General features: G+C 35.2%; 1 long non-coding RNA gene across 1 annotated transcript; it reads right to left on the reverse strand.

Annotated features, from left to right (window-relative positions):
- Positions 1–6,660: 6,660 nt before the first annotated feature.
- LOC118752197 lies at positions 6,661–8,710 on the reverse strand. The gene is made up of 3 exons (XR_004994646.1): positions 7,760–8,710; positions 7,267–7,696; positions 6,661–7,207 (listed from the first exon to the last, which is right to left on the reverse strand). It is a non-coding gene; the product is annotated as an uncharacterized LOC118752197 (long non-coding RNA).
- Between the last annotated feature and the right edge of the window lie 2,818 nt (positions 8,711–11,528).

The raw sequence follows: 11,528 nt of genomic DNA on the forward strand, positions 1-11,528 counted from the left end.
CAATTTTTGGCCTCATATATGAATCGTTTCAGAGTTTTTTTGAGGCTCTTAAATGTGGTTTATAGTCCCCATAAATAACTCCCTTCGGACTCTTATTTTATGTTGTCCTTTGAGGCATATTGGCCTTATTTTTCAACTCTTATTGAACTTCTAATACTATACACATGTATGTATACATACCTCAGTTCATATAAACATTCCAACATACATTTAATAGCAGCAGCTGCAGCTAAATTTTGTATATTTTTTGTTTTCTAAATATTTTCAATTTCTGTATAGAAAATTTTAGATATAAATTTCGAATCTTTATTGTTTTTATATAGCCACAAAGTGCTGGCTCCTAACTTCGATCATTTATAACTCCTAAAATATTCATATAAGAGTCACACATTTTTTGTTTTTGAAGCTCATACATCTTACCCACCTAGGACTCCTTTCAGACTCATATATTCTGAACGCTCAGAATATGTTTGTCAGAATATGTTTTCCTGTTTGAACTCACTAATCTCCGGAACTACTGAATGGATTTTCATCGGGCTTTAACTGGTATCTAGACATTGACCTCGGACGTAACATAGGCTATATTTTATCAAAAGTGGAATGTGGACAAAAAAGAAACCAATTTTTGCAAACAAAATTTATTTTGCACCAGATTCTTTTGAATACAATATTGCTTTTCAACGACATCAACATATGCCAGTGTTTATTTTTCGTTATTGATATTTTTTCAATTGAAATAGTAATTAGTGTCGTTCGTACATATTGAAAACGGTCTTGAACATAGATACATACGAGGTTAAACGTTTGTCGCGGAGTTTTGTGTCTTACAAGAGTGGTGTGTTTCTGAGAATTCGTAAGTCAAAAGATAATCGGTAGGTAGAAACTGATTTATTTAAATTTCTTTGTGTTTCGTGTATCACATTGGATTTTGTACATACAAATTAATTAGATATTTTGAAAACGCTCACATGAAAAGCATGTTCTGTGAATTAAGCGGATATAGTTCGAAGCATAACCTTAAGTCAAGAATTGACATTTGGAAGTAATTATGTATTTACATTTCTAGCGAATTTCTAATTTGCGGAATTAAAAGAAATTTATTTAAAAGGAAATGAAGCGTGTGGTTTCAGCATTGACTCATCGAGAAAAACGTTTTTTTTTTTTTTAATTTGTGAGAAGTATTGAAATTTTAAAGTAAAAAGAAAATGCATGCGCAACACGAAAAACAAAATTCAATAAGTGCTTTCCCTATGAGAGAGAGATATGTACATATCAATGAAATATACATTTGGAGTCATAAATGAGTCTTTAAGGCGTCCCATTTCGGAGCCTTTACGATCATAATGAGCTCATTTAAGAGCCCGAAATTAGTGTGTTTTCCTTCCTCGGAAGGTCGACTTATATGAGCTTAAATTCATACATCAAATGAGCCTCCAACTGAGTCATATTGGACTCTCATTGGCTTCATAAACGGCTCATTTTGGACTCTTTTTAAAGCAATTTTTGGCCTCATATATAAATCATTTCAGAGTTTTTTTGAGGCTCTTAAATGTGGCTTATAGTCCCCATAAATAACTCCATTCGGACTCTTATTTTATTTTTGAAGCTCATATATCTTACCAACCTAGGACTCCTTTCAGACTCATATATTCTGAACGCTCAGAATATGTTTGTCAGAATATGTTTTATAAACCGATAATAATAATAATATACTATAATAAAACTGTAGATTGTTTGTCTGTTTGAACTCACTAATCTCCGGAACTACTGAATGGATTCTCGTCGGGCTTTAACTGGAATGTAGAGAGTGACCTCGGACGTAACCTAAGGTTCAAAAAAATGATATCGGACAAGGGGGCGTAGCACCTCCCATACGAGTGACATTTTTAATCAGCTATAACTTCGAAACCGTAAATCACATGACTTTGAAATTTGGTGTGTTGACATACATAAACAGCTATGGTAGATGCTTATTGTAAAGTAGATATACTTCTGTAAAAGGGGCGCGGCTCATCCTATAGCTGTGAAAGTTGTAATTAGCCATAATTTCGGAATCATACGTCACATTTGAAATTCCGCTCTGCACCGCATAATATACTTTTGCAAAAAAATAGTCGAGATATTTAGAGAACACGTCTTTATAGTATGCCCTGGATTAACGGGTATTAACTTTATGATAAGAAGTGCTTCTGCAAAAAAAATGGGTCCAAAACATAAATGGCGCTGAAATCATGATATTTAGATGCACCTCTACAAATTTACATTTTAGATGACTTAATAAAACCCCATTCTTTAAATATGCATACAAAGAAATGCTAAACTGTTTATGCTCCACAGATATCCTAGGCACATCAACGGGTCATCGGTATATTAATAAGAAGTGTGCTGAATTAGAGAGAACACGGTAGGAATATTAATGACCCCGTTTGAACGGGAAGACTCTTTCATCCTGTGGAACAGGAGTATTATAGAAAATTACGCACTCTCGGCAAACCTTGCAATACCTGCATATATCTCACAGTGGAAATAAGAGCTCTTAGCAAGGTTCTGCTCTTCAGTCTTTTCAACCTAAACTAATAATTTTTACATTACAAACCGTTTTTGCATTGCAACACTATTTTTGTATTGGTCAACGCAAACGTTCTTATAGGGCGTCGCGAAGCAAGCCAGGCATTTGCTAGTCAAAAATATATACATAGATATGCATACATGCAGCTTTTTTCATGTCAGCTGAGCCGAAGATACCTGAAAATATTCGACAACTATATAATACTATTAGAATACCTTTCCCACCATGTTCAGTGCTTATTTAGTGCATTTTATTCTGGATACGAAAATCGTTTTATACACATAAGTATGTACATACATATGTGTATAAATGCATTGTTTCAAATAAAATATATATCTTGATTGAATTAAAGTGAAAATTCAATTGGTTCTATAAAAGTTTAAAATCGTTATTAGTGCGTTGCTATTTATTTTGGTTTTTGATAAATACAAGAATACTTATATCTTGGACCGATCACTAATGTAGTATAAATGCATATTAAATTTTACTGAACAAAATTTTTTGATGTTTTGATTTGTCCCAAGTTTTGGTGCTTTTAGGAAAGTTGGCAGCCATGGGGTCTCACATTCGTGAGTACTCACATATACTTGTTCTCTTATTCCGATCACACATACAGATGCAATTCGCGCAAAATTTTCTGTTTCCCCCCCGGGCATAATTACCTCACCTCATCTACCCAACGGTTTGCACATTTGCCCTCGGTTTTCACGTTTGGGCATTTTGCCCGTATGTGCACATTATGCCCATCGCTACTATAAACGACAAGGAATTTCTTGATGGGACTTAATAAGAATATTGACTTGCTAGTATCGGAACTATTTCTTGCACGTTTATTTGCCAACATTTCTTCAACGGCTCGGAGCCAGTGAGTCATTCGCAATCGTATTATACTAATGCCAATAAGCTACTATTCCATATGAGCACCGATTTTTAACAGTTTCCAGTTTATGTAATATTAATAAAAACTGCTTTTATTTATTTTATGTATTACGTGATTTCTGAAAGCGTCGAATACAAAAAAGTGATGTAACTGGGTTTATGTAATTTAAAACTGTATTGACGATTAATGATAATTATAGATTGGCGCTTACACATATGTTAGTGTTTGGCCGAGGTTCTCCTCCTATTTCCGGCATGCGCCTTGATGTCGTTACACAAAGGGGAATTGACCTACAGTTTTACGCCGACTCCTGCCGGGGGGCCACCGCTATTAGAAAAAACTTTTTTTTTCTGATGCTGGCCGAAACTGGGCTCGAACGCTTACCCTGCCGAATGGTAGTTCGCACTTCTAACCAATACATCACAGCGATCGCTTAATTAATTTTAATCATTAATCGCTATTAACTATTTATTGTTTAATTTTTAATCATTCACGTCTTGACTGAACTTACTAATTCGAAATTTCTACTATTACTTGTAGAGTAGGCTGGGTATTGAAATAAAAAATTTTCTATTATAAGTTTCATAAATATTAGTATTTAATTAATTTTTTGCACACAAACTTGTATCTTCAACTTCTTTTCCCAAAAAGTGCGGATGTCAAAATTTTGATGGATATCGGATGTACGGAAATTTTCCAAAAAGATCTCTTAATGGATTAGTTCATGAAAATTATTCCAAACGAAAACTTTAAATTGATAAAAAAAATAATAACTAAATTTAACTAATTTATATTAGAGGTTTGAAGTTTATCCCACTGTAAGTTTGACATCTGTAGCTATGTGTTTCCATGATACAAAAAGGAGATAGTTCCATTGCCACTTTTTCGTCGCCATATCAACAACCTGACAATTAAGCAGATTGTGACATTTCATACTACCATACGCAATATCTAAAATCCTTCAAATTTTATTTTTAACTTTTTGTTTGTTTAAAAACATTTTCTTCTTAGATTCGAAACTTGAACAAGCAAAATTTCTTTTGTTTTTGAAAGAGAGATGCTCAATAAGTTCACAATTGTAGTTCTCATTTGCAAACTTACAATAAATTATTAATTTTTGTTTCAGACTCCAATATTGAACAGTAAAATATATTTTAATTTTACCCAAATAAACAACGATGTACTTAAATGGTCAAACACATATAGGGGATTCACAAGCCGTGTTATGCGTGGTAAAGTGTTAAAGGCTTAAAGGTTTTAAACCTAAAATAATGGCTAATACCTTTTTAGGCATTTTGTAATTTAACCAAAATTCATTAGCATCCTCTTAAACAAGTAGTTATATACTTTTCAAGATGCATTAGCAGAGTGCACTTCTTTTTTGTTTACAATTTGGTTGTCAAACACACTACATCTAATCTTTTGACACATTTGCCAGAATTTACCACCAAAAAATCTTCGGATTAAACTGGTAGCTTCTGACAAAGAGATGACTTTACTTACTCTCTTATTTGTCCTCTCAGTTGCCAGAAAACCGAGTACGATTTCCGGTAAAAGCTGGAAAATGCTGGTAAAAAATGGTAATCGGGCCCATACGGGTTGACAACTAAATAATATTGGGAATACTTTTGAGGTGTTTGAAGAGGGTTGGGACCTGTTTAAAACTAAATTTATTTATAATAATAATATTTTGGCGTTGATACTTTTGCTAAGTGTTTGGCCGAGCTTCTCCTCCAGTTGGTGGCAGAAATACTTACTTACGTCTTCAAATATTTCGTTGTTTTATTACTGCTTTTTTAAGAAAAGTATAAATTTATTCGGTCTCACTGTTATTTAGAAAAAAGAAGTCTGATGAGGAGATGAAGTGGTCTCCGAAATAGCTGCTTTAACTTCTACCGCTTAGACTACGTAAATAAAAGACATTGTTTCTTAACGTCGCTGTTTTTCATTTAAACAAGATTATCGGAACATACCCTTACTCACAAAATTGAGAGCGCGGTTATTATTTTTTCAATATTCGCAATGTTGTTCATGTTAAATATTTTTGGCAAATTTTATATTAAATTTGACTTGCGTTTTCACAAACACCATATAAATGCAAGTTTCAAGCTTTGTGCGAGATTTATGATAATTGTGCAAAGTTTCATCAAAATTAAAAACTTTAATCAGAATTTCTAAAAAATTCGAGTATGTATGCAGTTGTATAGACCACTCAAATGTAATATGCTAATGTGCAAATTTTTATTTTATTTTATTTTTATTTATTTTTGTAATTTAAACGACGATATGAACATATGTATGTACATATGGTGACTCAAACAAATGATAACGTGTTGATTTTTTTTAAATAATCGTAATGTTTTTCGAGCTTAATTTTTTTGTTACTGTTTCAATAAAAATACCGCTCATTTTAGTGCAATAAAGTCAAGTTCCAACCGTTGATTTTTGAAAATTTTTTCTGTGACGGATTTTTGCACCTTTTTCCATATAAGCATGAATTCCTTATGAAATAAAATGCGGGAGACGGTTAGCAATACAATTTCAAAAAATCAACGCTAAATTGGCACTTATACCTATGTTAGTCTTTGGCCGAGCTTCTCCTCCGATTTGTAGCGTGCGCTTTTGTTGTCACATAAATGGGAGGGACCTACAGCCTTACGCCGACGGCGATTAAATTTTTATGATGAGCTGTTTTTTTTTTATTAAAGACACTTAGATTTCAAAGTATTTTCACTAAAAGTTGATTAACCTAAATGTAAAGTTTTTGCGAAGTGGTTATCGAATTTAATGTAAAATTTAAACATTTTTAAGATAAGATATGAATTATTTTTAAAATGTAAATGTTAATACAACTGTTTTATATATAATCCCAAATTTATGATATAAAATCCCCTCTTCCAAAAAACATAATTGGGTAACGCCGCTTCGAATTTTTACAATTGAGCAATTGTCAAAAATCTGCCTTGTTATCAAAAAGTTGTTTACCAGGGTGTCTTTGAAGTAATGATTGGTACTGAATTAAAGAATGCACACACATAAAAGATTGCAGCCCTTTCAATATACATTCAGTTTTAACCTTTTATTGATTGGGCATTGCTTTTTTCAATCTTGCTATGAATATGTTGATGTGTGAATTCATAACTGCTTTGAGTGAATGAAAAATTAAAAAATTATAAACCTCAATCTTAAGCGAAGAATAAGTAATGAAAACTTTATAGAAAAAAATTGTTGATTTAAAATTGAAAATGATTTCACACTTACACAGCTCTGGTTAGCGGGATGTTTTTACCTTATTAACAGTTTTGCTTTTGCCTTTTGTAGATTCGCGTCGCATTTAAGCCTGTCCGGACGTGGACGCTGAAGTATCCAAAGGTTCAGAAATCTCATTCCAATTTGTTGCCTTTGGAGGTGCTGTTTGAACGTGTAGGAGTGAGTGATGTCGAGAATGGCAGGTGGCGCAATTGAACGAACTAGTGCATTTCGATACCAAATGTCTAAAGGCGAGGCAGTTCACACAACAATTATTGTTTTTTTCGAAAGCAACTCTGTCGTCTACGGTTAATTTGCGGAACCTTGGACATAGATGCACCTTGTGTTCGTTACACTGGCACATTTTGCACATATATTTAACGACACTTGTTTGAAAAGCGCCAAGTCTCTTATGCGAAAGTTCAGAGGTATGCTTATAGTTCGGAGCCTTTGAGGGTTTCAAAGCAGTGATTCCTCTTAAACCTGAGACCGATTCAAGCGTTTGGAACCTATTTGAAAGAAATCGGTCCTTATCTGTCCACTTGGAAATTGCAGTTTTATTATCTACCGATTGTTCCCACAGCGAAAGTGTCACCTCCGGCAGTTTTGTAAAACATAGGTACGTTACTTTTGGGTCCCATAGTCATCGGCGCAACGCTTGGAGCAAGATTTGGTTGCACGTTCGCACCGATGATAAATTTGATGAAAATAAATTAAAAGAATTTAGTATTAGTATAACTAATAACAACAATGTTGTTTAGGCCTCCGCCTAAATAGATTAGAAAATGACACCCCTAATGTTTAACATTGCGTTAACATTGCCGCTGTTAACTTTCCCCTCGCTTGCTATTGGTTTCCGTTATTGGAATAGTACTACTTGACAACATCTTGGCAGGCTACCGCCATCATAATAAAAAACTGTTCACTTACTTCCTTTGCGAGCATTCAAGAGAGAAGACGTGATCCAGCCACCATACTACAGCGTATTCAAAGGTAATCTACAAAAGAAATTGTGTATAATTACATATATCCATAGCACATTTTTATATTAATAAATCTACCTATTTATATTAATCAAATACTAATACCACTTTGTGTTCTTTCTTTGTGGAAAAAAAATCGGCACAACTGGTTCCAATCGTTGTGGCGATTAACACTGGTCCTTCGTCGCCAAAAATAACAAAGTTGTACATTACACCAAGTTTGTTTGCCAGCCACTGAGGGTTTCAAGAGCCAGGAAGCAGCATTCATTTTTTCAAAGCAAGACTTATCCTGCGAGGAAAACTCCACTAAAAGACTCTTGGCATTTGCGCATACAGCCATAGATATACACCGCCGGCATCTGTATCTACATACAAGGAAAGAAACCAACTTCGTTTAAATTGTGAAAGGTACGTGGGTCAGTTTAACTGCACTTAATTTATTGTGATATGATTGTTTAGTGAAGAAAATATAAAATAAATGAAAACGCGAGAGGTTTTTTGAAAATATCAAGGTTTAAGTGCAGAAGTGCTTCTAGTGACACACACACGCATATATTAACATACATAAGTGGGCGCTACAGCCATTTTCATAAAGAACGGCAGTTTTTGTTTGTTGTTGTTGGCTTTCAATTTGCGCCATATCATTGCAAGAAGTTTCACTCGGTGATTAATTTAATCAGTTTAATTTTAATAATCATATTTTCTTTGTGACTTGCTCATTTTTGCCTTTAAATTCAATAAATACAAACAAAATCACATATACTGGGAGCCTAGTGTTAAAAATAATAATAAGAATAATTGCAGTGCACGTTATACATTGTTTAATCGCTATACATACGCACATATATACACACATCTAGTTAGCGAATATATATACATATCACTAGTTTGGTTGGCAAGCAATTTCGTGTTAACCAACAAACATACATACGTATTCTTCAAACGCATTTAGATTGCTAAATCTTGAATAAACATAGAAAGTACAGATACAATTTGAAGGAAAATTAGAGAATTTCTATTACTTTGTGGTTGAATTGGTGGTATTTTGGTGGTACATTCGGCTTATACATTGGGTATATACTTTTGGGGTTACCTTGACATAGGATTTTCTTCGTGTGCTACCTTTACGGTTGGAAAGTCGGCTTTTCTTGAGTCAGTCTCTCATAGAGATACTTCCAAAAGGTTCTTGTGAAGTTGTTATTTCGCAAATAAGTGAAAAAAAATTAAATAAAATGGAAACATACACCCGGTTAGCAGATTCGGTCATTGAATTTGATACAGAATTTCTGAGCACTCCCACAGGTGAGCACACCAAACATTCGCTGAAAATTCAGCAAAGCGAGCTTAGTGTACTGTGGGAGAAAGCCAAAGCACTATTTGACGAAGTTCTGACTACCGAATCAACTAGTGCTAAAGATCTTAGCGCTATAAGAAAGAAAAGTAAGATCTGCTATGCAGCCTTTGTGCGGTGTATGACAAAAATTAACGAATATTCCGAAAAGTTGGAAAAATCAGAAAAGGAAAGTGAAGAGATGTCACTCGCTTCGCATAGTTTGCATCTTCCACCTTGCGATATTGACGTTTTTAAAGGTGACTATCTGTCGTGGCCAACTTTTCGTGACATGTTCACAGCAATTTATATCTTGAACAAACGGCTTACACCCATACAGAAGCTTTATTATCTGAATCAGAAAACGCAGGGTGAAGCCAAAGAAATTGTCAAGAAATGCGACTTAACGAATGAAGGCTTTAACACAGCCTGGAAGAATCTTTGCGATAGATACGAAAATAAGAGGATCCTAGTTAACACTCAGTTGAAGATTCTCTTCAACTTGAATACAGTTGATAGCGAATGTGGAAGCTCAATAAAGAGATTACAAAGGGATATTAATAATTGTATATCACCCCTAGAGAGTCACCAGATTGACATTTCAAACTGGGACCCTATTATTACGTATCTGTGTTCTACTAAACTACCTGAGGAAACCATTTCGCTGTGGGAACAATCGGTAGAAAATAAAACAGAAATATCCAAGTGGTCAGATATGGACCGATTCCTTTCAAGCAGGTTTCAAACGTTAGAATCGGTTTCAGGTTTAAGAGGAATCAAGACTTCGAAGTTTTCAAAAGTGCCAAGTCATAAGCATTCCTCTGAACCCTCTCACAAGAAACTTGGCGTTTTTCAAACTAGTGTCCCCAAATACATGTGCCAAAGCAACGAGCATAGAATTCATATGTGCCCAAAATTTCTGAAGATGTCTGTAGCTGATAGAATCTCCTTTGTAAAAACAAACAATAGCTGTTTTAACTGTCTGTCTTTCGGACATTCGGTGTCGAAATGCACGAGTTCTTACAACTGCGCCAATTGCCATTCTCGACACCATACGCTCCTACACAATCAGACAGCACCGCATAAAACAGCTACCAGGGAAAATACTTCTAATCCTGCGGACAATTTACCATCGACTTCCAGACAGGCACAATTGAGGAATCAAGCTTCAAAGGGGAAAAGTAACCAAGTAAAAAAGGTGCAATCACATCACGCTAATAACGGGTGATTTTTTTGAGGTTAGGATTTTCATGCATTAGTATTTGACAGATCACGTGGGATTTCAGACATGGTGTCAAAGAGAAAGATGCTCAGTATGCTTTGAAATTTCATCATGAATAGACTTACTAACGAGCAACGCTTGCAAATCATTGAATTTTATTACCAAAATCAGTGTTCGGTTCGAAATGTGTTTCGCGCTTTACGTCCGATTTATGGTCTACATAATCGACCAAGTGAGCAAACAATTAATGCGATTGTGACCAAGTTTCGCACTCAGTTTACTTTATTGGACATTAAACCAACCACACGAATGCGTACAGTGCGTACAGAAGAGAATATTGCGTCTGTTTCTGAGAGTGTTGCTGAAGACCGTGAAATGTCGATTCGTCGCCGTTCGCAGCAATTGGGTTTGTGTTATTCGACCACATGGAAGATTTTACGCAAAGATCTTGGTGTAAAACCGTATAAAATACAGCTCGTGCAAGAACTGAAGCCGAACGATCTGCCACAACGTCGAATTTTCAGTGAATGGGCCCTAGAAAAGTTGGCAGAAAATCCGCTTTTTTATCGACAAATTTTGTTCAGCGATGAGGCTCATTTCTGGTTGAATGGCTTCGTAAATAAGCAAAATTGCCGCATTTGGAGTGAAGAGCAACCAGAAGCCGTTCAAGAACTGCCCATGCATCCCGAAAAATGCACTGTTTGGTGTGGTTTGTACGCTGGTGGAATCATTGGACCGTATTTTTTCAAAGATGCTGTTGGACGCAACGTTACGGTGAATGGCGATCGCTATCGTTCGATGCTAACAAACTTTTTGTTGCCAAAAATGGAAGAACTGAACTTGGTTGACATGTGGTTTCAACAAGATGGCGCTACATGCCACACAGCTCGCGATTCTATGGCCATTTTGAGGGAAAACTTCGGAGAACAATTCATCTCAAGAAATGGACCGGTAAGTTGGCCACCAAGATCATGCGATTTGACGCCTTTAGACTATTTTTTGTGGGGCTACGTCAAGTCTAAAGTCTACAGAAATAAGCCAGCAACTATTCCAGCTTTGGAAGACAACATTTCCGAAGAAATTCGGGCTATTCCGGCCGAAATGCTCGAAAAAGTTGCCCAAAATTGGACTTTCCGAATGGACCACCTAAGACGCAGCCGCGGTCAACATTTAAATGAAATTATCTTCAAAAAGTAAATGTCATGGACCAATCTAACGTTTCAAATAAAGAACCGATGAGATTTTGCAAAAAAAAAGTTATCAAGCTCTTAAAAAATCACCCGTTACTAGCAAAG

This window comes from Rhagoletis pomonella, unplaced genomic scaffold (assembly GCF_013731165.1).
Source record: "Rhagoletis pomonella isolate Grant_MI unplaced genomic scaffold, Rhpom_1.0 Rhpom_scaffold_01306, whole genome shotgun sequence".
Taxonomy (NCBI): domain Eukaryota; kingdom Metazoa; phylum Arthropoda; class Insecta; order Diptera; family Tephritidae; genus Rhagoletis; species Rhagoletis pomonella.